This window comes from Ictidomys tridecemlineatus, chromosome 7, assembly GCF_052094955.1.
Source record: "Ictidomys tridecemlineatus isolate mIctTri1 chromosome 7, mIctTri1.hap1, whole genome shotgun sequence".
NCBI classification, from domain to species: Eukaryota; Metazoa; Chordata; class Mammalia; order Rodentia; family Sciuridae; genus Ictidomys; species Ictidomys tridecemlineatus.
In genome coordinates, this window is record NC_135483.1 from 88,423,419 (window position 1) to 88,451,394 (window position 27,976).

The 27,976-nt window shown below is 39.3% G+C and overlaps 1 long non-coding RNA gene across 6 annotated transcripts in view; it reads right to left on the bottom strand.

The window, feature by feature from the left end:
• Positions 1-27,976, bottom strand: part of LOC120885696 (uncharacterized) — a 79,768-nt gene that overhangs the window by 24,299 nt on the left and 27,493 nt on the right. The window contains exons 5-9 of one of the 6 annotated variants that reach the window (XR_013424014.1): positions 24,769-24,841; positions 17,385-24,064; positions 17,033-17,288; positions 16,014-16,189; positions 11,149-12,358 (exon numbers count right to left, since the gene is read on the bottom strand). This is a non-coding gene — a long non-coding RNA (uncharacterized LOC120885696). The remainder of the gene's footprint in view (positions 1-11,148; positions 12,359-16,013; positions 16,190-17,032; positions 17,289-17,384; positions 24,065-24,768; positions 24,842-27,976) is intronic. The other 5 variants (XR_013424011.1, XR_013424010.1, XR_013424009.1 and 2 more) reach the window with 5 other exon arrangements.

Here is a 27,976-nt window from a genome sequence, read left to right on the forward strand (position 1 = left end):
TGGGTTGATTCCACAGTCTAGCAATTGTGCATTGTGCTGCTATGAACATCAAAGTGGCAGTATCCCTGTAGCATGCTCTTTTAAGGTCTTCAGGGAATAGTCCAAGAAGGGCAATAGTAGGGTCAAATGGTGGTTCCATTCCCAGCTTTCCCAGGAATCTCCATACTGCTTTCCAAATTGGCCGCACCAATTTGCAGTCCCACCAGCAATGTACAAGGGTACCCTTTTCTCCACATCCTCGCCAGCACTTGTTTTTTGACTTCATAGTGGCTGCCAATCTTACTGGAGTGAGATGGTATCTTAGGGTGGTTTTGATTTGCATTTCTCTGACTGCTAGAGATGGTGAGCATTTTTTCATGTACTTGTTGATTGATTGTATATCCTCTTCTGAGAAGTGTCTGTTCAGGTCCTTGGCCCATTTGTTGATTGGGTTATTTGTTATCTTATTGTCTAATTTTTTGAGTTCTTTGTATACTCTGGATATTAGGGCTCTATCTGAAGTGTGAGGAGTAAAGATTTGTTCCCATGATGTAGGCTCCCTATTTACCTCTCTTATTGTTTCTCTTGCTGAGAAAAAACTTTTTAGTTTAAGTAAGTCCCATTTGTTGATTCTTGTTATTAACTCTTGTGCTAGGGGTGTCCTATTAAGGAACTTGGAGCCCGACCCCACAATATGTAGATTGGAGCCAACTTTTTCTTCTATCAGATGCAGAGTCTCTGATTTGATATCAAGCTCCTTTATCCATTTTGAGTTAACTTTTGTGCATGGTGAGAGAAAGGGATTCAATTTCATTTTCTTCCATATGGATTTCCAGTTTTCCCAACACCATTTGTTGAAGATGCTATCCTTCCTTCATTGCATGCTTTTAGCCCCTTTATCAAATATAAGATAGTTGTAACTTTGTGGATTAGTCTCTGTGTCCTCTATTCTATACCATTGGTCCACGCGCCTGTTTTGGTACCAGTACCATGCTGTTTTTGTCACTATTGCTCTGTAATATAGTTTGAAATCTGGTATCGCTATACTGCCTGATTCACACTTCCTGCTTAGAATTGCTTTTGCTATTCTGGGTCTTTTATTTTTCCATATGAATTTCATGATTGCTTTATCTATTTCTTCAAGAAATGCCATTGGGATTTTGATTGGCATTGCATTAAACCTATAGAGAACTTTTGGTAATATCGCCATTTTGATAATGTTATTTCTGCCTATCCATGAACAAGGTATATTTTTCCTCTTCTAAGATCCTCTTCTATTTCTCTCTTTAGGATTCTGTAGTTTTCATTGTATAGGTCTTTCACCTCTTTTGTTAGGTTGATTCCCAAGTATTTTATTTATTTTTTTTTTGAGGATATTGTGAATGGAGTGTTTTTCCTCATCTCCGTTTCAGAAGTTTTGTCGCTGATATACAGAAATGCCTTTGATTTATGTGTGTTGATTTTATATCCTGCCACTTTGCTGAATTCATTTATTAGTTCTGGTAGTTTTTTTGTAGGCCCTTTTGGGTCTTCTAGGTATAGAATCATGTCATCCGCAAATAGTGATAATTTAAGTTCTTCTTTTCTTATTTTTATGCCTTTAATTTCTTTCTTCTGTCTAATTGTTCTGGCCAGAGTTTCGAGAACTATATTGAATAGAAGTGGTGATAGGGGGCATCCCTGTCTTGTTCCAGATTTTAGAGGGAATGCCTTCAATTTTTCTCCATTCAGAACGATGCTAGGCTGTTAGCATAGACAGCTTTTACAATGTCGAGGTAAGTTCCTATTATCCCTAGTTTTTCTAATGTTTTGAACATAAAGGGATGCTGTACTTTGTCAATTGCTTTTTCTGCATCTATCGAGATGATCATATGATTCTTATTTTTAAGCCTATTGATGTGGTGAATCACATTTATTGATTTCCGTATATTGAACCATCCTTGCATCCTAGGGATGAATCCTACTTGATCATGGTGCACAATTTTTTTGATGTGCCTTTGTATCCGATTCGCCAGAATTTTATTGAGGATTTTTGCATCTAACTTCATCAGAGATATTGGTCTGTAGTTTTCTTTCATTGAGGTGTCTTTGTCTGGTTTTGGAATCAGGGTGATGTTGGCCTCATAGAATGAATTTGGTAAAGCTCCCTCTTTTTCTATTTCCTGAAATAACTTGAAAAGTGTTGGTATTAATTCTTCTTTAAAGGTTTTGTAAAATTCCGCTGTATACCCATCCGGTCCTGGGCTTTTCTTGGTTGGTAGTCTTTTGATTGCTTCTTCTATTTCATCCATTGATATTGGTCTGTTTAAATTGTGTGAATCCTCCTGGTTCAGTCTGGGCAAATCATATGACCTAAGAAATTTATCAATGTCTTCACTATCTTCTATTTTATTGGAATATAGGTTTTCAAAATAATTTCTAATTGTCTTCTGTATTTCTGTAGCATCTGTTGTTATATTGCCTTTTTCATCTCGTATGTTAGTATTTTGAGTTCTCTCTCTTCTTCTCTTCGTTAGCATGGCTAAAGGTCTGTCGATCTTATATATTTTTTCAAAGAACCAACTTTTAGTTTTGTTAATTTTTTCAATAGTTTCTTTTGTTTCAATTTCGTTGATTTCTGCTCTGATTTTTTTCGTTTATTTCTTGCCTTCTGCTACATTTGCTGTTGTTTTGCTCTTCCTTTACTAGGGCTTTGAGATGAAGTGTGAGCTCATTTATTTGTTGGTTTTTCCTTTTTTTGAGGAATGACCTCCATGCGATGAATTTCCCTCTTAAAACTGCTTTCATTGTGTCCCATAGATTCCAATATGTTGTGTCTGTATTTTCATTTATCTCTAAGAATTTTGATTTCCTCCTTTATGTCTTCTGTAACCCATTGATCATTCAGTAATGTATTGTTCATTGTCCATGTGATGTAGGATTTTTCCTTCCATCTTTTATCATTGATTTCCAGTTTCATTCCATTATGATCTGATAAAATGCATGGTATTATCTCCACCCCTTTATATTTACTGAGGGTTGCCCTATGGCATAATATATGGTCTATTTTTGAGAAGGTTTGATGTGCTGCTGAGAAAAAAGTATATCCACTTGATGATGGTTGATATATTCTATATATGTCGGTTAAGTCTATGTTATTGATTGTGATATTGAGGTCAATTGTTTCTTTATTCAACTTTTGTTTGGAGGATCTGTCCAATGGTGAGAGAGGTGTGTTTAAGTCACCCATGATTATTGTGTTGTGGTCTATTTGATTCTTGTACTTGAGGAGAGTTTGTTTTATGAACGTCGCAGCACCATTATTTGGTGCATAAATATTGATAATTGTTATGTTTTGTTGGTGAATGGTTCCCTTTAACAGTATATAATGTCCTTCTTTATCCCATTTGATCAACTTAGTCTTGAAGTCGACTTTATTCGATATGAGAATGGCCACCCCTGCTTGCTTACGAGGACCGTGTGTGTGGTATATTTTTTTCCCAACCTTTTACCTTGAGCCTGTGTATGTCTTTTCCAATCAGATGTGTCTCCTGGAGGCAGCATATTGTTGGATTTGTTTTTTTAATCCATGTTACCAGCCTATGTCGCTTTATTGGAGAGTTTAAGCCATTAACGTTTAGAGTTACTATTGATATATGGTTTGTACTTCCTGCCATGTTTGATTATTTATCTATTTTTTTTCTTTCTAATTTAGTTTGTTTATCCATAATTAGCTTTCCCCCCATCCTCCATCTTTACTGAGGCACTTCCCACTGAAGGTTTTGGTTATTGTTTTTCATTTCTTCCTCGTGTAGTGTTTTCTTCAAGACGCTTTGCAATGCTGGTTTTCTGGCTACAAATTCTTTTAGCTTTTTTCTTATCATGAAAAATTTTTATTTCATTGTCGTACCTGAAGCTCAATTTTGCTGGATACAGAATTTTTGATTGGCATCCATTGTCTTTCAGTGTTTGAAATACATTTGTTCCAGGATCTTCTCTCTTTCAGCGTCTGTGATAAAAAATCTGCTGTTAACCTAATTGGTTTACCCTAAATGTAACCTGCCTCCTTTCTCTTGTAGCTTTTAATATTTTCTCTTTGTTCTGTATATTGGATATCTTCATAACAATGTGTCTTGGCGTTGGTCTACTGTGATTTTGTGTGCTCGGTGTCCTGTATGCATCTACAATTTGTATATCTGTTTCCTTTTTTATTTCTGGAAAGTTTTCTGTAATTATCTTATTCAGGAGGTTACTCATTCTCTTGGTATGAATCTCTGTGCCTTCCTCTATCCTGATGACTCGTAAGTTTCATCTTTTTATGATTTCCCAAATCTCTTAAATGTTTTTCTCGTGATTCTTTACCAGCCTGAGTAGGCTAGACTCTTTTCAAGATGATATATTTTGTCTTCATTATCTGACGTTCTGGCTTCTACTTGCTCCACTCTGTTAGTGATACTCTCGATTGAGTTTTTAATTTAGTTTATCGTTTCCTTCATTTCTAGAATTATTGTTTGATTGTTTTTTATAATCTCTATCTCCTGATACAGATGCTTGACTTCTTCTTTTATCTGTTTATGTAAATCATTTTCAATGTGATCTTTAAGGTTCCTTTCCATCTGTCTAAGGTGTTCCTTGAGTTCTTTATATGGCCATTTTTCTGATGACTCTAGGTCCTCCTGAATATTTAGGCTTTCCTTCATTGTTTGCACTCCTTTTCTTCCTTGCTTTTTTAGGCTCATGTTACTTCTTGTTCTGTTTGACTGGTGAGTTACTGTTTACTCTTATAAATTTATTTGATGCCTGGGTGGAGAGATATTAGAAGGGGAGGAAAGAAGTCATTCTCTTCCAGTAGGAATGATTTTTAAAATGTTGTATATAAGGGGCTGCAGCTGTGGCTTCAACAAACATGGAATACATCTTATTCTAATTAGGATCCCAGTCTTGTACATGATGCAGAGATTCTTTGCTGTGAAAATTTTAAATTCTATCGTAAAATGATATGGAATGTGAAAGCAAACAACTACTGAAACATTCTGAACAAGAACAACATTGGCATTCTATCACATCATAATTTCAAAACTCCCTGCTGTAAAGTTACCAGTCATACAAACAGAGTAAAATCAAAAGATAGAAATGTTGATTAATAAAACAGGGTAGGACATCCAGAAATTAAAGAAATAAAAAAATCAACCACTCTCATAGAAGTTCTAAGTGATTTCTGACAACACCATTCCATGGAAATGGATGGTCTTTTCAACAAATACTGTTGAGAAAACTGAATAGACAGCCACACACCAAATAAGGAAGTTGGGCCCTTATCTGACAGCACAGACAAAAATTAACTCAACATGGATAGAGGACTTAAATTTAAGACCTGCAACTATAAAATTCATAATACACAAGAGAAAAAGTCCATGACAATGGATTTGACAGTGGCTTTTTGGACAGAAAATCAAAAGTGCAGGCACCAAATGAAAGAAAGAAACTGAACTACATCAATCTGAAAACTTAATTCATCAAGTCTTTAGTAAAAAGATGACCCACTAAATGCAAAAAACATTTGAAAATCATATTTGTGATTAGAAGTTATGATATAAAGAGGCAACAACCCAATATTAACATGGGCAAAGGACTTCCAGAGATATTTCTTCAAAGAAGATATGCAAATGGCTGAGAAGCACATGGCAGATGTTGAACCTCAATAATCAGTGGAAAAATCAAAATCACAATGAGATCCAGCTTCCCACACAATGAGGGCTACCATCAAAGAAACAGAAAAAAACAGTGCTGCTGAGAATGTGATGGAGTTGGAACCCTAGTGCACTGTGGGTTAGAATTCCAAGTGGTGCAAGGAAACTATGGGAAACTGATTGGTGGTTCCTCAAATTATCAAAAGGTAATTCAAATGATCCTCCAATTCTACTTCTTTTGAAGAGATATTTATATGCTTCTAATCACTTCAGGATTATTTATTATACCAAGGGTCCACTAAAGAGGAACATTTTTATTTTTTTCATTGTGCATTATAATTATACATAAGCATGGAATATAATTTGTTTTAATTCAAGCTTCAGAACTTGACCATTCTTTTTTTATTAGTTCCTCATGACAATACAATCATCTTTACATATCATACATTTGAATCAAATGGGGTATGTATGCTTGGAAAATGAGAAATTATACCCCAGAACTTGCCCATTCTCTCCCCTCCTCCCTGACCCTGTTTCCTTTTTTCTTCTCTACTGGTCTTCCTTCCATGTATTTATAGTTTTCTTAACTTGAGCTTCACAGATATTCATGAAGATGAAATTCACTGTGGTCTCTTCATATATGTATATAGGACAGTTTGGTCAATTTCATTCCACTATTGTGCCCTTTGCCTATCCCAAAAAAGAATGTTTTACATGTAGCACATGATGGAATATGATTTGGTCTGAAAAATGAAGGAAATCCTGGCCAACAGTAGAGCAGGGATGGACCTTGAGAACACATACTGTATGATCCTACTTATATGAAGTACAGTACACAGAGTAATTGAAATAACACAGAAAAGAAAATGGTAATTTCTTAGGGCATGAGGGAAATTGACGATTATTGTCTAATAAGTGAGCTTCAATTTTGCAAGATGAAAAAAGTACTCTGATTGAATGTTGGTTTCAGAAGAATGGAAAAATTAGTGTAATGAACACCACCAATATGCCTTCCCAAATAGTTGACATGGTAAAATTTGCTGTGAATATTTGAAACTTAGAAAAAAAATTAAACTCCTTTTATTTGTTTCTGCACAAATAAAAACCAAGAAAGTTCTCCACTGTAGAACTGATCAGAAGGAAGTTCTCCATGAGTAGAAATGTGAAAGGATCATTCAGGTTGAAAGGAGGGATCATTCACTTGGTCATGCCAAGAAATGAAAAATACAATGAGGGTAGTTCCTCAGGAAAATTTAAAGCAAGTATCATTTTACAATCAGTTTTTAACTCCTCTCTTATGTGACTGAGGTGTGACTGTGTAATAATGATAGAGCTAATGGTGTTGCCAGAGCATGCACCCAATGAGGTCAGTCATGTGCACACATGGGCTAAGGACACCGCCAGGCTTGGAGGGTTCTGTGGAGACTTGTGTTTAGGGTCTTGGTCTTTGTCTTGGAGAAGGGAAAATTTCAAGGGAGGATGCAACAGGTGGACAAAAAAAAAAAACAAAAAAACAAAAAAACAACTCTCTCAGCAATTGTCCTTGGATCTATGAAACTCCTGGAAGTTTTCTTCCAGAGTCAGTCCCTTTGAGCCATTCTGGAGAGGAATGGCCATATCTCACATCTTGGAGGAAAAGCTCCCCCCAACACTCCTGAGGGATCATCCCTGATCAGTTTCCATCCAGCATCCCAGGACAGCTTTCATTCACCAGCCCAGGATCATGGAAGCCAGCCCCACTCAAGCACAAGAAGCACATCCACCTCCACCCAACACCACAAGTAATTCAGATAGATGTCAGATAAAGATGAGAAAGCAGAAATCACTTTTGAGCTCCAGATCAACAGGAACAAGAGTCAGTGCACATAGGAAAGGCTTGCCATCACCAATGTGCTCCTGCCACCCCTTATAGCCACAGATGCACACACATGCCACCCAACCAAAGAGACCTGAGCACACACCCCTTGCTGAGACACATACATGTGAGGATGCACATTCATTACAACCCCCCCCCCAAAAGCAGATATTGTAAATGGGTGCATGACCCACAACTCATTGCAATCCCATCAACCACAGATGCATAAATAGCCCTTATCTGCCTTATCTGAATACATAAATCACCCTCCCCTTTCCAAAAAATATACTCGATGCATAACCCCAAATGCACATGCCTGTTATTACCCACATACTGACAGGCATGTGACTTTAATGTATACTTTTCCAAATGCAGGCTTATACCTTCCTATATACTCTAACTTCCTGAAGACATGCACATGATATCACCAAACCCTGAGTATGCACACATACAGAAACACAACTTACAAAAACTCACACACAAAATCCCACTTGTTACCAGAAGTCATATAAAAAATCCTAAATCCTCTGTAAAATCTCACAGACTCTATTCTCTCAACAGAAATACACACTCAATAAATGTAAGTAATATTGCTTCTTTCCCAACATAAAAGCTCTTAGAACTTCCCCAAGATTGAATGCAACTTGATACATTCTGATTATAAAAATGTGACAACCATAACCCTAAAGGACACAGGCATAACCACCAACATACACACACAAACATGACTCTATATCCACAGAATCACTTCATGTGCAAACACCAAGTCCCAAACACAAATAAATTTTCACAACCCTCTCCAAATGTACATAACAAAGATGTCAACTACAATCTACTCATCATTTCCTAAATACATACATAACATATGTGTGGCCCTAATACACATATTTTATCCCTGCACTCTCTAATCTCACATCCTTCCCAAACCAAGAAAGTATTCAAAATTTTGTGAATACCAAAAAGTATTCACAAAAATACCCTATTTAAATACTCCTCTTGATGATTAACCACAAGTCCCACCATGTCATAAATAACCCATATACACTGTCAGTACCCAAGCCTCCTAACTTGTATTCCCATATAAATATAACTCCTACATTCCCTCAGCAGAAACACACACCACTCATATACAGTTGGAGAATGAATATTTAGCCATCACACTTCCTAAATACACCCACAGTGCTAGATTACACAGTCTGAGAACACACATGTCTGTATGAATTTACAAATCCACAGTACTCCCACAGACCCAATGTACATGTAGCCACTCTCTGAATATTAATGGGTATGTACAGAACTGCTCATCCTTCCTAATATACACAATCAACAGCACACAACACTGTGGAACTCTGAAAATCTTCAATTGCATAAACTTCCTATCATCCAAATGCCTGATTGTAAACCCAGAGTTCCTCATGCCCAAATTAAAACAAATACACAGCAAAATTCTAACAATTATGATCAATAACCTTCCTTACAAAGTCTCATATTCCAGTCACCTCCAAGAAACACTTGAAATAGATATGAAGTAGGACAGAAGAAGCTGGGCACCAGAGGCATTTTCAGAAAGCATGTTTATTGGCTGCAGTTGAATGGTCCAGAGTGTGGCTTGTGCCTGAATCATTCTCTGGACAGATATTTTCGAAATATTTTGAGTTTTACATCCCATGAGGGGAAAGGGGGCTTGAAGATTCGAAGATTCACTTGACAAGTGCTTTTCATTCCATCCTCTAGGCCAGACATAGGTTTCAGAAAATTATACCAAAGAGAGAGAGAGAGAGAGAGAGAGAGAGAGAGAGAGAGAGAGAGAGAGAGAGAGAGAGAGAGAGAGATGATGTCTTTTATACAGCAAGTTTACAGACTTTAACTCTGTCATACCTTTTGTGTGCAAACCTGGCATTTACAAGAATGAGGAAGCTACCAACCACAATAACCTCAGCAGACATGCTGCTGATCTGACAAGAGGAGAAGCTTAATTATGGCAATGGTCTTTTGGGCGGGAATATTTGGTGTACTTCAGATACATATGTTCTCACACCCCAGAAAAACACACAGCAGTCAGAATCACCCAAAATGCAATCACACAAACCTTCCCTCAATAAATGAATAGACTCGGACCAAACAAATGTACTTATTAATATATGACAACAATTTCCATTCTCAAATAAAAACATATACAATCACCTGTAAGTTGAAAATTTTCATATACACAGAGTGCCTCAGAATTTGATGTTCAGCAAATCTCAGACACACACAGACACTGCTAACTCCTCCTACATACAAAGAATACCCCTCCATTCCCAAGAACAACAGGATCACCTCAAAGCCCTAAATAAGAACATACATGGCAGTCCATCTTGAGACATTATCAACAGAATCTGCACACATCCATGGGCCACATATACATAACTCCTAACACCGCAAGATACCCAGATTCCATTCTCTTCAAATCTCTGTACACCAAAGACCATGTCCCTAAATTCTCACCTAGACACCATGAATATACATATACATTCTAAAACCTGAAAATGCACAGATCCAACACAGAATGGTAAGACAATATCCTAGCTCTTCTCAAATGCATGTACTCATGTTCACAATAGTCCACAATGCCAACAACACCTACAGAAGCAGCACTAAAACCCTAAACACACGTCCTGCCAAAAGGTACTCAGCCAACATTGACCAAAGAAATCACTCAAACACAATCTTTACACACAACAGTCAAACACTCACACACAAGATAATTCATGGTATCCTGTTTCATATCCTTTCCATACCTATACACATGAAACACACGAGAATACAAAGTCCTGGTGCTAGAGGCACAAGTTCATTCACATACACACACACACACACGCAAACACACAGACACCACTTACATAATCTGAACATTGTCACATACAGTTAGCCTTTTGTTCAATGATATTGATCTTGTGGGCCCTGCACACAGAGGTGGAGGGGTGAAGAAGCAGACTTCAGGCACATACCTTGGTGTTATAAAAGTACAAAGGAGAGGGCACATTTCCTCCTACAAAACTGAAAGGTACTTTATAGCCACTCAATAACTGTTCAATACAGAGGAAAACCCTTCAAATATGAAGACAACACTCTCAGATAATGCCTCTGGAGATGAAGGTCCTCTGGGACACTTAAGGGGTATCTAAAGGAGAGGATCCCCCAAATAGACTCTTTTGAATATCCACTGTCAGCCCAGATAGATGTATTCTAGCTGGAAGGCCAGACCATTGTGCAATGTGTATTCCAATGCCAGGGCTGGGCTTGTTCACCTGGGTTCCCCTTTTAGCCACGTCAGCTCCAATTTCTGAATGGGGTCTTCAGTGTTCTTATATAAGAGTCCATTGGCATCATCGCATGCCCAAATTCTAATCTGGACACATTACTGGCATGTTTGTTGCTCAAAATATGAGTGAGTAAATAATCAGCTTTTCCATGCTACATTCAGACAAAAGAGGTGAATCTGGTTAGAGGAAAGGTTTGGTACCTCTTGTGTTTTGAACGGGAGCTGTCCTAATAACTTTCAACCTATGATAATATACCTGAGATCAACACATTCAAAGGAACAGAGATTTATTTTGGCTCATGATTTCAGAAGTTACAGTCATGGTCACTTGGCCCTCTTACCTCTGGATGGGCATCAAAGCAGAAAATCTGGCAGAGTGTGGGGCAGAGGAAAACTGATCATCTCATGACTGGTGGGAAGCAAAGAGGAACAGAGACAGAAGTGCATTAGGGTCCCAGTACCCCATTAGGGGCACATTCCCAATGAACTAACTTTTATCAATGGCCCCACTTTCTAAAAGGTTCCAACACCTCCCAATAGTGCCATCAGCTGGGAACCAGATGTTTAACAAGAGAGCCTTTGAGGGACACTAAATGCCAACACCAGAACATTACCACTTATCTCCAAAAGCTCATGTCCCTCTCACAGCATAAATAAATTAAATATCTATATCTATCTATATCTATCTATTTGTATAGATATACATATACATATAGATATAGATAGATAGATAGGTATTTGGACTCCAAGAGTCCACAAATATCAACAGTGCATTTCTCAATAGTCCTTGTCCAAAGTCTCCTCTGAGACTTAAGGGAACACAGTGATGCTAAAACCTGAATTGAAAGGGTATTTTCTGCCACTCTTTTTTTTTTTTTCATTCATGAGCATAGCTTTCTTTTCTCCCTACACCCTCATCTCTGTCTTAATGACTAACCATAGAGTTATGGTTAGTCATTAGTCATATGAGGGTCTTAATGACTAAACCTTGCACTGGGCACTCCTCCTTACTAGGTCACAGGAAATGTCCAAATGAAAAGGTATTGGAAGAAGCGTAGATAAGACACTGACTAGCATGGAAACCTGGTACACACACCTTCAGAATGCAAGCATCTAAACAATCTCATTTTCTTTGACTCACAGGTATAAGATGGGTCAGTGTCCACTGGACCCAGATAGGACCCGCACAACCCCAGCTCCTCTAAAGGAAATTATTTTTAATATATAAGTTTTTAGCTGTCAATTGATCTTTATTGATTTATATGCAATGCTGAGAATTGATCCCTATGCCTCACACATGTCAGGCAAGCTTTCTACCACTGAGCCACGACCCCAGCCCCCTCTAAAGGACATTGTGTCAGGACTAGTGAACTGCCCTTGTGCCCTACTGCCCAAGACTGAGAGAAAAATCCCACATAACTCACTGTATACACTCTCACTCAGCAGCACTAAGCAAGATGAAGCTAGGAGACAGCCATTCATCTCTGAAACACTGCACAGTTGCAAATGAAGCCTTTTGATCTCCCACCTCTCTGCCTCTTGAGTTACTGGCTGTAAAGGGTGGAAACAAAGCAGGATAATCAAACCTTTTGAAGTTAGTTACATCAGCTGAAATCCTCTTTCATAATCAAAAAGAAAGTTAACATTTTTCCAAGATACAACTGCACAGGGGAAACACAACTAGCCCCAAAAGGAAGAACAGGAAACCAGCAAGGAGGAGAGTGAAAAAGCACAGCAAGGAACATGTCAAGTCTAGTGCTCCAGGTGTGAAACTAGGGCACCTGATGGTGTGATATGGGTCCCTGAGAGCTTGAGCATCCTCATCCCTCCAGCCTGGTCTGATGTGGGATCACTCCCTAGAGCTGGTGTGCTCACTGACTTTCACTTCCCTGAGCAGGCATTTCATAGGCCTGACAGTGCTAACTTACTGAGGTCTCCACCACAACACTGGCTCCACTCTCACAGTTTGACAAATCACTGTTTCTGGTGCTACTGGATTACGCTCTGACTGTGACATGCTCTTCCTGGTCACCAGCCTTTCCTCTGAAGTATCTATGCAAACCTTCACAACCCTACAACTCTTCATTCTGTAAGCCTGACAACCAGCATCACATGGATAATATCAAGGTAAGCTATGAACCAGAACATTAGCCAGGCCCACCTGGACCAAGGCCTAGGGGAGCCCATATGGTTTTAGTTACACAGAAAAATGAATATTGATGTAAGTATTACAAGGCTGCCGTAAGCAAGCAAGGCACCCTGACACTCTCCACAAGTTTTTGAGCCTTCTGAAGGTGGGGTCCTTCCCATTCCTGAGATGCCTAAAGGTAGCTTCTGTATAACAGAACTATCTTTAACAACCGCACCATCCTTGGCCCTAATATTACAAGGTTTACTTTTTTGAAAAGCCTGCAAGTAATTTAAGTCTTTCTACTCTGGCTTTTGCTCCTGAGCATCACTGTAAATCAGGCTGAAAGCACTAGACACACCCAGTCCATCTCAGATGCTGTACTGCCTTGAAATATTCTCTGCTGGATTAATCAGTCTGTGTTTTAGTTGCATTGTACATCACTGTGACTAAAAGATCTAACAACAAAAATTAGAGCAGGAAAAGTTTATTTAGCTCATGATTTCAGAGGTCTCACTCCACTGACCACCAACTCCATAGCTCTGAAGCCAAGGTGAGGCAGAACATAGTGGTGGAAATGTAGGGAGTGGAAAAGCAGCTCAGGATATGGCAATGAGGAAGCAGAGAGAGAACTCTGTTCACCAGGGACAAACTATGAACCCCAAAGGCATGCCCCCTTGGATTGAATACTTCTAGGTCTACCCTACTTGCCTATAATTACCATCCAGTTAATTCATACCAGTAGTTTAATGCACTCATTAGGATTAAGCTCTCAAAACCCAATCATTTCACCTCTAAACCTCAAATCAGCATTACCTACAAAGCTCTCTTCTAGTACTCTAGGCTTTCTCTAGCCTGTTTCTCCAAGCTTTGCCAATATATCCTGAAAACCAGTTCCAAAGACTTTTGAGTCACCTGAACAAAAACGGGCACACTATTCACACCATTTTTTCTGGGTTAGTCAGTCATCTGTCACAGTATTAACATATCTGAGATCAACAACATAAATGAAGGAATAATTAATTTGGACTCATTGTTTGGAGGTTACAATCCATGACTACTTGAACCTGTTGCTTTTGGACCTGAAGCTGGGCAGTATAATATGCTGGAGAAAAACTATGGCCAGGAAGAAAAGTGAAAAAGAAAGGTCATAGGGAGAGGGAAAGGCTTAGGTTCCAGTATCCCATTCCGAAGAACAACTCAATGACATGAGTAACATCAAATATATCCCACCTCCTAAAAGTTCCCCTTACATCCCAATAGCACTATCCACTAGAGACCAAACTTTAACTCATGAGTCTTTCTCAGATGGTGATTATCCAACCCTCAGAGGAGACTGAGATTCCCTCACTTATTCCTTCTACCATTTCTCTCTCTCTCTCTCTCTCTCTCTCTCACACACACACACACACACACACACACACACACACACACACACACGTACCATCCTATCCTGCTCAGGAACCATCCCTGAGTCACAGCCAGAAGGAGAATCAGCCGAAGGAGCTAGACACAGAAAACCTTTGGTGAGTCCCAGTAAGGAAGGGCATGTTTTGGGGTACCGTGGTTACCACCTTGAGCATGCAACTGATAGGTCAGCCACTCAATGGGAATAGAAAAAATGAAGGTGGCACCACACTGTGAGACAAACCTGAAGTAGGGATTTGCTTCCCACAGGAAGAGAATCCTTACCCTTCAGAATAGAAAAGAGAATTTTACTTCAATATATGACCCAATGGAACATAGCTACCAAAACATAAACTCAAATCTTCTCTGGGATTTGGGGGCTCTGGAGGTCCTGACTAGCCCTGAAGCCTCAGATTTTCCAAGAAGGGTTATCTGATCTCCACCAGCAAACACCACCCAGGGCACATGTGGTAGTTGGGGAGAGGTTCTGCAGGCTTCAGCAGCCTCACACTGTGGAGCACAGTGTTTTCATCCACCAGCTTAGCCTCAGAGTAGCCACCAGCATCTGTCACTGCCCAGATGATGCTCAGTGTGTTAGCATGGACAAGGACTTTTCCCAACTCACCTCCTCTCTTGAAAACCCCACATTTTTTTTTTTGCTTGCTGCCCATCACAAACATGATGCCTATTTGAAAGTTTTTTTTCTCCACAGCTATCTTATAACTGAGACTTCTAGACCACACATATGCTGCAGAATAACCTGCTTGCCTAAGTAGCATACACTGCTGAACCCACCTGAATAAGTAAGAACAAAAATCAATAGACATGTGGATTCTTTGCCCCTGAAGAATTAACTATCCCTGTTAGGAGCAATGCTGTGGGTCAGAATGATCAGGATAAACACTTTCCCAAAAGGGTCCCTGATGCCCCATTCACAATACATGGACAATCTCCAAGATATGAACACATTGTTGTCTGAATACATTTACTTCACATGAATGTCTAGTATTAATAACTGTGAGCACACATGCACAACAATCATGAATGCACACATGCATACAAGAGGTTTGTTAGTAAACAGTAAGATACAATATATAGGGGTAAGAAAGAAAGCTTTGACTTTTAGTTCATGAGGTATACCTATCTCAAGACTAATTTCAAACTAAGACCTGATGCCACTGAACATTAAACTGAGAGGTCGGACAGCATCAGCTATCATAGCTGGTTCATGGAAGCTCAAGCACAGAAAAAGTATGTGTACAAAATTCACCTGTTCCCAGGGTACTAAGTTGAATTCCAACCTTAATGCACAAACAAAACCACATTAACGTCTCCACACAAAAATGCACTACATGGCTTCTGAACAGGTGAACATTTGATATCTCCACCTTAAACATATAGAGAAACCACCTGTTACTAAATAAATGTTTGGAGAAAAATACCCTATTTATCCTAAATATTCATGTGTTTTCACACAATTGAGCATACACATACAACATGGGCCAGGCAAATACCTATACAAAAAACACACTGCTCATATATACCCAATGAATACCCTATAGGCACAACCAGTTATCTTTGCACTACACAAAACAGACCCACCTAAAATCATGTTCCCAATGAAGTGCACCAATAGCCAAGTACAGTATATGAGGAGGGCGCACTACCCACCTTCCCAGCTGTGGTGCTAACACATGACTCCAGCAGACCTCACAGCATCTATGAAAACTTCTAGCGCTGGCAGTGCTTCAAGACCCTGGTCCACAGGTACCTTCCTCAGACTCCTGATGTAGAAGTGCTTTCCTGCTTCCTTGAGTGAGTGTTCTCCTCAGGCTCTTCCTTGAGCTCTGAGGAGGAAAAACACAGGTTGGAAAGAGGAGGCTGGGATGTAGGGGAACTGAAAGAAAGGTCCTGAGGGTGAGGGGACAAGCTGAGACACTTACATTCCCAGATATATTCCCCTCACACTAGGGAATAAAATGTGCCTTATGTCAGGTGCCCATCTTTGTGCAGGCAATCTTTGTTTCCAATGAGCATCACCATCACATGAAGGACTCAAGGTCAGAGGAGGTTCCTGGGGGTACCTGCCTCTTCCAATCATTTCACCTTCCACCATAGACCTGATTGTTCCCAGCACAGGGGACATCGCAACCACAAATGGAGTTAGGGGTGTTGGTGACAACACAGATACCCATACACATTGCCATGAATTCCTGATCGGGACCCTCTGGTGATATGGCACTCATGGGGAAGCTGTTTTTGGATACTGGATGGGGATGTTCATCTTTGCTCCAGTTTATAACTGTGCTCCCAGGACACTCTGTGCACAGTCTTAGTCAGCCTGGTCCACCATACAATTCTATGGAACATGTAGACACAAACACAGACATTCCTTTCTCACAGTTCTGGAGTCAGGATTCCAAGGTAAAGGGTACTTAACCTAAAGTCCCATGAATTCTCTCTCTTCTCCTTGCTTGAGAAGACAGCTGGCTTACCTGTGCCCTCACATGACTGACATCTCTGCAGTGTATCCTTCTCCAGGAAGAACACTAATGTCCTCATGAAGCCTCACTTTCAGGATCTCATCTAACCCTCTAAGCACTAAAGCCAATCACCAGATACCATCCCTGTGGGAATAAAGGCTTCAACAGGTAAATGTTGGAGGATAAAAGTTTCAGCACATAGTTTACCGTATCATTGAGGAATCCAAGCACAATCATGCTGGTCAATGCAGCTCTCGGTGTTCATATTTGGTGTAGGTGTCCTGGAGTCCCAATATCGATACTTTGAGTTGAACATGATGGGGCAAATGTAACAAAGGTAGGAAATTATGTTGTTGGTCTGCTGATAAAGAAGAGTGACCTCATGGACACTGATCCTGGTAAATTCCAGCCCAGTGCTTCAGGCTCTGTCCTGACGGGAGCCCACCATGACCATGGAGAGGGCCTGCGGAAGGATTTGCAGGAATGGCAGCACACCAGCCTACTGGTGGGCGACCATGGTTTGCACAGCAAGGTATGGTACATCCTGTCACCTACCTACCTATGTTTGGCTCCAAGGCATCTAGCTCTCCAAATAGTAGCTCCCTCTAGCTGGAGGCCTGGGCATTCTCTCTGCAACAATCCCAGAAACTCCAGGCTCCATACTCCTGATTCCAACTCTGCCTTGTGGTTCAGGATCAGGATTGAGGGAATAACCAGCGAAGCAAGAGGGTCTGATTCTGCTTTGCTGGCTCTGTAGAGGGGAAAAGTAGCACTGGATTCACTCAGACCACCTGCTTGGGCACTGGTAACTCTTTATGGAGTGGGGTCAATTATAACTCATGAAAGTGTCCATTACTTCAGCCTGATGTTATAGAAGAGAGTGGTGGTGGGGAGTGCATGGACAGGGCCAGCCAGCACCTCAGGTGCCCTGAGGATATGTGTCTCGTCTTTATTCCCTTTGCTCTATGCAATCCCTGCCATTCTAACAAGGGAAAGGAAGAACCTGCCCTCATTGGAAGCAACCCAATGATCTCAGCTTAGCTTCCATTTCTACATGACCCTGCCTGTAACTTGGTCTCCCAGGGGATCCTTTCAAGGCCCATGGTCCCAGCCTCAATATCCCTGATTTGTCTCAGGACCCCTGATATTCCCTGAAATAAATCACATCCCTGACCAGTTTCTAGAAGTAATATGATTGTGTGGTTCCTGGAAGAAACAGGAGAGAGCTAGAACTAGGGACAGCTAGGAGCCCTGTCTGGGTCCCTCATATCTGATTCCTTTCAGGTAATAGTTGATGTAGTGTTTCCTGAGAATGGCTGTTATTCCTGTGTAGCAGATCCCTCCTGGGACTGGCCTGACCCACCCCAGAACACAGCTCCATATCCCTGACACCAGCTCCTGACTGGTAGCTTAGAATACTCCATAGCCTAGAATCACACACCAGCATCTGCCCTCTATGGCTAACCTGATTCTCAGCTCAGCCTGTGCCTCCCTTACCCCAATCCCACCAAGGTTCATGGAGTTTGAGGCTACAGAGGAGATAGAGAATCCAAGGATGCAGTTGTCAGGGGTCTTCCAGTGCCAACATCCTCCTCCAAATTGAGCTTCCTGGCCTAGAATCTCAGCATTTTATGTGTATATATGTGTGTGTGTGTGTGTGTGTGTGTGTGTGTGTGTGTGTGTGTGTGTAAGAGAGAGAATGTGTATGCACACATGTGGACTCGTATATGGGTGTAGCTGGTAGTTGGGATATTACAACCCCATGGTGCAGATGAGCATGGGATTGTTAGTGCTTCCTCTTTCTCCTAGAAGAACTCCTGACTTGGGGCCATTTTATCCCAAGGTCACTCACACTCTCTTACTTCTCATCCCCAGGTAGAGAATATGATTCATCCCTGCTGCCTGATCAAATTACTTTCCTCCAAACCACATATAAATATCTTGGCCCTAACAAAAAAGCTGGAGCAGAAGGAAGGACTCACCACTGACCAGATAGAAAGCAGAAGGAAGGTCTCCCAGTAGACCAGGGGTAGGAGATACAGAAGAGAGGCAGGGACACCTGATAAAGAAGTGCAGGGACACCAGGAACAACAGGGGTTGGGACGAAACAAAAGGTAGACAAGGAGAAAGGGGCACCAGGTAGAACAAAGGAGGTAGAGACACAAGGTTTACCAGGGTTTCAGAATAGACACCAAGGCACAGAGCAATACATGGCAGACTAGGAGACAAAGGGACACAAATATACAGGAAAGGGAGTGACCACAGGTGGAAAGGGGAGCAAGGGATAGCAGGTAGATGAGGAAGGCACAGGACCTTACTCATGTGGCCCACAGGACATTGTCATTATCCTGTCTGTGATGGCTTCCTGAGTGAGTCTGTTCCAGGACACAGGATGTAGGATGGAAAAAAAAGGAAGGAGACACAAGAGCCATGGAAGGGCTCAGGATATCAAGCAGAAAGGAAGCCCAGGAGGGTGGCCAGCAGGCACTCAGCGTGTCTCTCTGAGAATAAGAAGAGTGACAGCTCCACTTCCCACTGAAATATGATTGTCCTAGTCCCTATGGCCCATTTCATGCATGAAGAAGAGTTGGCCAGTGTCCATATCCTCCTTTATCTTGTGAAGAAGCACCTTTGCAGATGCCTCAAGTTCATGGTATGTTCCAACTGGACAAAAAGTCTTTTGAGGCAGCTGCCAACCAAGGTGCAGAGAAGCAGAAACATTGCACTGATCAAGGGGCCAGCATAGAGGACTGGTCCACAGATGTGGCTTTCCAGGTTGTGAAGAGGAGAAGGACACTGCTATCCTCCAAGGCCATCACTGGTCTTCCTCATTGGGGGACATCCACTCCAACCATCCTCCCCAGAACCACAGATCCTCCTCCTTAAACCTGGGAAACAAAGGCATGGTGGGTCCCAGAAAAGCCACTTCATTTGGGTGGCTACATAAGACAGCCAATGGCTATAGTGTGAACAATGACCTCCAAAGCCTGGATTTCCTCCTTAGCTCCAAGCAGTACCTACTGCCCTGGGGACTGTCGCAGAGCAAGACTCCTAGAATGGAAAGCCTCTGCTCAGAAGATCAAGCCCTCCAGGCCCCACTTTCCCCAAAGAAAATGCCTCAGCTGCCACCCTCCTTCAGGTGCCATGTCCATGAAGAGTGCTCTCACTGGATGCTCATGCAATGTGGAAAAGATGCCCTGCTCTGGGTCTCCCCTCCAGGCCACCAGAGGGCAAGATGTGGATCTGGAGCTGGTTTGAACCTCACAGCCTCAAAAGAGGAAGGGCATGTCATTGGGCAACCAAAAGAAGAAGAGGCCTTTAGGACAGTCCTGGTGGCTGGTGACCTCTGGGGTGGCTGCCCCTCAGGCAAGATCTCACCTTTGCCTCATCCTGTGCTGGAAAGGCCAAAGGTTCTTCCTCACACAGGACAGTTCCTGTAGGTTGTCAGGAAAAAAGGGCCTGTGGGAGGTATTGAGAGGAGGGTTCACAATGTTCAATCCTGGGTGGGAAGATGTACCTTGTTTGACTGTCACTGGGAATAAAGGCAGTTTGGTAGGAAAAAAATCTTCTCCAGCTGCTGCCTTCTGCCACGTTGTCTGTGCACCTCCATGCAGTGAGAACCAAGATGGGAGAACTGGGGTTGCCAGGACGCACAAGCATCCATCTATTGGGTCTTGTTTCCAAATTTTGACTGCTCCTCCCCCCAATCCTGGGAGAAAACAGACAATATCCCAAAACCCAACTCATCACCTCATGGAAAAGGCCTCTCTTGGTTTAGGGGATCTTCTCTTTACATCTCTCCATGATCTGTGCCCCTTAAACATCTCCCTTATCAATAATCTGAGGGCCTGTTGTGAAGAGAAGTCACAAAGAGGCAAAGAACATCTCCCAGCTCTGAGGTCTGAGGACTAACTGATGGATCTCAGATCTTAGTGTTAATAGCCCTGAGATTGAATGTCAAGAACCCTCAGGTCCTAGTGGTAGCAACTCTCATGTTGCCTTCTTGGGATCAGTAGCCAGCTGCTTCCAACAGTTCCCTGGAGATCATCTGACAGCTGCACCTAGCAGTTCCTGCAGTTCTCCACTGCTTTGGGACACTCTCTGTGCTCGATACTTTCAGCCTGACCTGCCTGGTTTGCCAGTTTTCAGTGCAACCAACTTGACCTAAATGTATCATCATGTCAAATAGTATGCCAATCACTTTGCATTTGTGATCAAATTTAATTTTCACACAAAAGAATTAAGTTTACCCTTCTTCTTAAGGAGACTGAGACTTAAAATATACTACAAATTACACTACTATTTACTCAGTAGATGGAAGCAAGACTGAACTCAGGCTGTCCTAACACAAAATACCTGTGTTTAGCACCTTGAAAAGAAAGAGGAAGGGAAAGAAAGAAGAGGCTACAATAAAATCCTGATTGACACAAACAAATATTTTGAAATATTGCATCATGTGGTACAATCTTTGAGAAGCCAATGTTTGTGCAAACATGCTCATCACTGCACCCTAGAAATTTCCTTGAGTAGCTAGTGGGAAGCATGAATTTGCCATGGAGATTGGCAATACAGACCCAGGGAGCATGTACATATGCCAATAAAGATTGATTAGGAACCAAAAGCTACCTTCCCCAGGGATGGGCAGCTGGCTGGGATGTAATAGAAAATAAGAGGGTAAGACCATATTTGCCTTTGTAATGGTTAGCAGTTTTAATTCCTGCCATCCTACCACCTTCACTTTCCTTTTGCAAAACATGTAAATAAGGAAAGACATTTTGATTAATAGTTTTATTGAGATATAACTGATATACAAAAATGCGTATATTTAGTATGTACTTTTTATTTGTTCTAATTATTTATACATGACAGTAGAATGCACTTTGACACATCATACATAAATGGTATATAACTTCTCATTCTTGTTGTACATGATGTAGAATCACACAAGTCACGTTGTCATATATGCACATAGGGTAATAATGACCAATTCATTCTATCTTACTACCCCTGTTCTCCTACCCTCCCTTCACTTGTCTCTGCCTAATACATAGTGACTCTATTCTTCCCTACTCCCACCCCTTATTGTGAGTTAGCATCTGTATATCAGAGAAAACCTTTGACTGTTGTTTTTTTGGGGGATTGGCTTATTTCCCTTAGCAAGATATTCTCCAGCTCTATCCATTTAGAGGCAAAAGCCATCATTTCATTCTTTTTTAAGGCTGAATAATATTCCATTGTGCATACATACCCTGTTTTCTTTATCCATTCATATGTTGAAGGACATCTACATTGGTTCTATAGTTTAGCTATTGTGAGTTAATATATACATTTTGGTGAGTTTGAATATATACATACCTATTTCTATCTCACTATCAAGATAACAAGTATATCCATCACCTCCAAAAATTTTTTATGCCCCTATTCTGTTGTTTTGGAACTTTTTTTTCACTGTGGTAACTAGAACCAAAACATGAGATCTATCACCTTAACAAAATTTTTAAGTTCAACATGCTGTATTGTCAAGTATAGATATAATAATTTACAAATTATTTCTGAAATTTAGTCATCTTTACTGTCTGAAATTTTAGAGTCCTTGAACAAGTCTCTTTCTTCCCTTCCTGACAGCCTCTGGAAAACACCATTCTACTCATTGTTTATATGAATTGGAATATTTTAAATATCACATGTAAAATGTGATATATTCCTGCAATGGGCCATTATTCATCCTTAATAAAGCAGGAAAGTCTGCAGTAGGTGACAATGTGGATGAACTTGGAAGATATTGTTCTAAATGAACTAAGCAGGTAAAGTACGATTACTCATTTTCTTGAACATCTCAAGAAAGTGTAAACATGTGGAGAATACAACTGAACCTCATATAGACCAAAATAACTCTTGACAATAAAGTTATCTTTTTTTAAAGCTCTATTTAGTTTTTTACAGTATCTTTATTTTTATGTGATGCTGAGGATTGAACCCAGTGCCTCCCACATACGAGGCAAGGACCCTACCACTGAGCTACAGCCCCAGTCCGAATTCAGTTATCTTTACTGGTCAAAAAATAGCTAGGTAAAGTAGGCTTGAGGTTGCTAGAATGCAAGTTTGATGAGAAAGGAGAATTTCTTAGTTCTTTTCTTAATTTTATTTATAATATGAAATTGAGGTACATATGTAAAGTATATATTTATAAATGAATTTGGAATAAAATATAAAATACTCCAGGACACAGTAAGAAAAAATAGACCAACAAATGCTTATTATTCTGTATCTAGCCTTGATTCTAATATTACTTACAAAGAGGAGGTTTTCTTGAGTCTAGACAGTATGATCCCAGCTAAGGGAAATCCAGCTCAGTGAGTCAGAAGAGAGTACTCCAGGTCTGGCTTTTCCTCCTTAGCTGAGTGACTGATCTTTCTTGGACTCAGTTCATTCTTTGGGAACATATGTTTGCTTCATTGAGTCCAAAACCTATATACAAATAATCCAATTGCAGCTGCTTATCATAGTTTAGTAGAGCCAAAATATGAACTAGTCAATTTAAGAATCTGCTGAGTACCCCATCTTCTTTGTTCTGTGCCTGGCCCTGGCTAGACCTTAGTCATTGTGATTTACTAGTTCTACTCTTCTCCTACCCCAATCCCACTATATCTGTTTTCATACCATGTCTTTTGATTCTGGGGAGACAAGGCTGGGGGTTGCACCTTAAAATTATACCTTTATATTCTACATATAGTATACCTTTTTCCTTTTCAATCTTTCAGTGTCTTCAAGGATCAAATTCCCCTTTTTCTTTCCCTCTTATTTCTCCATTTCTTCTCATTTGTCTAGTCTCATTCTGACTACCATAATAGCATATTGCCATGCCATATCTTTTTTCTGAAATTATCTCTTGCCGATTACACTCCTACCACATACTTATACCCTACATTTTCTTTTGCAAGTATCTGAATTTGAAGTGAGATTACATAAGATAGATTTTGTTTGAAAATCAAAACCCCAGAGGCATATTTATTTATCTAGTGATTTATCAAAAATACACTATTTATTACTAATTAATTGTATTATTACACTCAATGGCAGTACCAATGTTCTCTGTATTCTTGACTCAAGGTTTGAACATTTTTCTCTTCTACTATATCCTCTTTTTTGCCCTACAAACTATTAATAGTACACAGGTCTTCATTGATGCCCAAGTGCAGCCAGGCTAAGATGCAAGAACAAGAGACAATGTAGTTCCCCCTAAAGAAGCAAATACTATTAAAAATAATATGAATAATTGAAAGTATAAGACATTGAGATTTTTTTAAAATGGATGTTCCAAAATGCATTTAAATAAAAGTCTATGAAGTCTTTGATATATCATGTCTTCCTTTTACCTGTACAAATAGTGATACAATTGCATAACAAAGTGTGTCTTTAAGCAAGGAAATTAAACAACTACCCATCTTTTGAAAAATAACTAGGATTCATCTAAAGAGAGGATATTGAATAGTATGAAGTAAATCTCCATGTATGATACTAAAGAAAGACTATGGGACAATGTGGAATTTTAATAAAGTAAGTTACAAACATTAAGTGAAGACATAATCCCACTTTTTATATATGCATGCTTCATATCCAGGAAAGTGGCTATGATTTTAAATTATTCAAGAAGGATGAAGATTTTTATGAATTTAAGGGATTCTTAAAATGCACTATAGACTTAATGGTTTGAGCATTTATTCAACTGTCAAGGTACATGCACAGATTCTGAAATGTTAATGGTAGTTATTCCAGGGAAGCAGGATATTGGGGAAGACAGATAAAAAGATGTAGTTTTCACTTGGTATCTAAAGTTTTTAAAGTGAAAAAACACATCTTATTTATAACTTAATACCATACATCTCAAAATTAGAAGGGAGGAAAGGAGGGAAAGGAGAAGAATTAGGGAGTAAATTATGTACCTGCCTTAAATTATGTGCCTGTATGCCACAAGTCATCCCATGCAGTCCTCTTGAATATGAAAACACGGTGTATCTATTAAAAATAAGTAAATAAATAGAAGGAAGACCAAAAGAGTAGAGGGGGAGGATCAAGGGTAGGAGGAGGGGATGGATGAAAAGTACTGGGGATTGAAATGGAGCAAACTATATATATATATATATATATATATATATATATATTTATTTATGACTATATCAAAATGAACTCCAATACTATGTATAACTATAATGTACTAATACATTTTTAAAACACAACAATGTTGAACAGTTATATTATCTCCTCAATTGATAACCCAGGTAATACATTCTACTTTATCCCTTCCTAAATCACAGACTCTTCCTTGACCTATGTAAACATTTATTATATGATAAATGCATAAAATATTGAATCGGTGTTATTAGACTTCAATTTGAATTATAATTGGACTAATGCATATGACAATTATAGGAGGAGTAATGTATTTGAGTTCTTTGTAGTTGACTTCCATTTGGTAAATGGAAATGTGTAGAACATGTGAGGTTATCAGATCAGATTTAAAGCAACAACAACTTAGACCCAAGCTTTGTTTGGCCTCAGAAAAGGTGATGTCATCCATATCAGTTGAGTCTACCAACATGATTTAATAGCCCTATGTTAAACCATCTCCATAAAGAGCAGCTGTTTCTTCCAATCTGTCTCTTCTGTGTTGTCCCTAAGTATATGTTCATCTACACATTATTCTTTGTGCTTTGATATTGTTTAAAATGGGCAAAGGTGTTTCACAAGTGTAAAAAAATCCAAAGTTATTTTAAGGCTTGTTATCTTGAACATGATTTAAACTGTAGATGCTTAATGTTTTTAATGGCTTAATGCAATAAAACCTACCTGTTATTTTTGGCTGCATTATTTAGATCATCTGCTCCACAAAGAATAAAAATCTCAACAGTGGATGGAGAATTGTCTATTCCTCATGTGTCAATAATTTATTTATTCTCTTTATCCAAGACTTCAGGTCATTGCAAAACTATTTATTAATTTTCTAATACAAGAGAAAGCCAATATTTGGTGTTTGGCTTTATGAAAAATCATCACAGGTAACTGTGTTTTGTTCATTTATAGTTTCCTATTTTCCCCTATGTTAAAATAGTTTGCTAGTTACATTTATTTTAAGTACCTTGGTTTTCTGTTCCTTCCATGGAAGGACTAGTATTCCATAAGGAGTATTTTTGGTGACAGTGGACAAGTCATACATTTTTAACAGTTCAAGTGGTTAAATGAGCATTACCTAGCATTACTTACCTACTCCCTCCTAAATTAAAAGTGAGTCCTGACCAGAAATGAGAATTTAAAAAGCCAGTTACTTTGGTTACTGACTATATCTATTTTTTGGAATGATTTTGCAGTTATTATCTTAATTTATTGCAACATAATACACCAGGGATAAAATTGTACTTTAACTTTTCTTGTTCATTTCATGACCATGACTTTTTTCTCTCCAGAATTCATTCTACCATTTTTTCCAACACCTCTAACAGTAACAACAACAGTAATAACAACTAGTATTTATGAAGTTCTTACTATGGTTAAAGTTACCATAGTAACTAGCCAATTGAATTTCTAGCCATTAAGATTGAAGTTGATTTCCATTTTGTTTTTTCAAGCTCCCTATTATAGGATGTTTTACTTTTAACTTAGTGGTATAGGAGATAATATTTTTGAGTACCTATTAAATATCAGGCATTTGTTGGGAATTTTATGTGTTAGCTTGTTCAGTCCTCACATAAACAACTTTATTTTCATTTTAGGTTTGGGGAAACTTAAGTACAAATAATGTAATAATTTTCCTGATGTTACTGTTGGCAAGAATCCAGAGGGGATTCTAACTCTAAATTATAAAGCCCATAATTATTGCAACATTTCCCTCATTGACTAATTATCTTAATAATTGAGAATATCTACCATGTATTGTCATTCTTCCTCTTAATATTTCTGTGATCATCTCTTCTCCACCCTTTTTATGATTTTTATGTCTTCAGTAACCATCTTAGATTATCCCATGATCAACCCCTATGTTCTTCCTTTCTAACCCATCCTGAGTAAAACTAGTAAATGTTGTTTTCCTGTGGATCTGTTTTCCTACTGCCCCTTCTTAGCTAAAGAATCTATGTTACATCCATCAAGGTCAAATTAGAGATTCAGAGTTTTGACTTACTTGATCCAAACTGCTTGCCCAAAATGATTATTTAATTCATTTACTTCACTCACAACAATCATTTTACAGGTCCTTCACTCACTCTACTCTTTGCCATTCCTTTCCTACTTCCATAAGTCCCTTTCCTCATCTTCTTGGCCAATCCTACTCTATTTAAATTTCCTGATCAAGTGCTTTTCTTTCAAAAAAGCCATCTTACCTGTCCACAACCCACTAGCTTCTCTTCTTTAGCATTTGCAGTGTACATCTTGCTTTATCTATTGCCATAAATTTTGTCTTTCATCATTTGCACCTCCAAGTATTAGTACACTTTTGAGGACGGAGGCCCTCTGTGTTTTTTTGGAGCTTGGTACATGGTATACACTCAGTGCACAGTGTCTTACATAAGCAGAGTATTTAAAAGTGATAATTATTCTTGTATACCCCTATACCTTCCCTGAAAACTTTGACAATAGCTTGTTTATACCACATGGAAATGGGGCTGAAAACCTTTGATATCATATGAACCTAAAAGAAAACAGCAAATACTATTTAACTCTTAGGTTCCATACCTAATAAGTCTGTCACACAAAATAAGAATCAGACTTACATGCTGTCAGCTTTTGGAATTTGCCTAGAGTAACTTTGAAAACATCATACCTACTTTTGAAAAAAAATAATGAGTTAAACCACAGTTTGTCAGTAAGTTTCTTACCTACAGTCATGATTCTCTCTTATATCCAAAGGGCATGCTCACAAAGTCATATATTAAGAATTTAAAATTCTCCCTATCTCTCTGAAATGTGATCTCTTATGAAATAGGCTGGAAAGGTTCTGAATAGCCAAAAATGGTTTGATTTCCTTTGAGTTTTTCATGGGCTGAAACTAACACTTGAACTATCGCCAAGGTAGTGACTTCTGTGAAGATTTTTATTGCACTCCAAAGAAAATGGGTGATATGACAAGATGTAAAGTACATGACTGGGAACTCAGAGCTC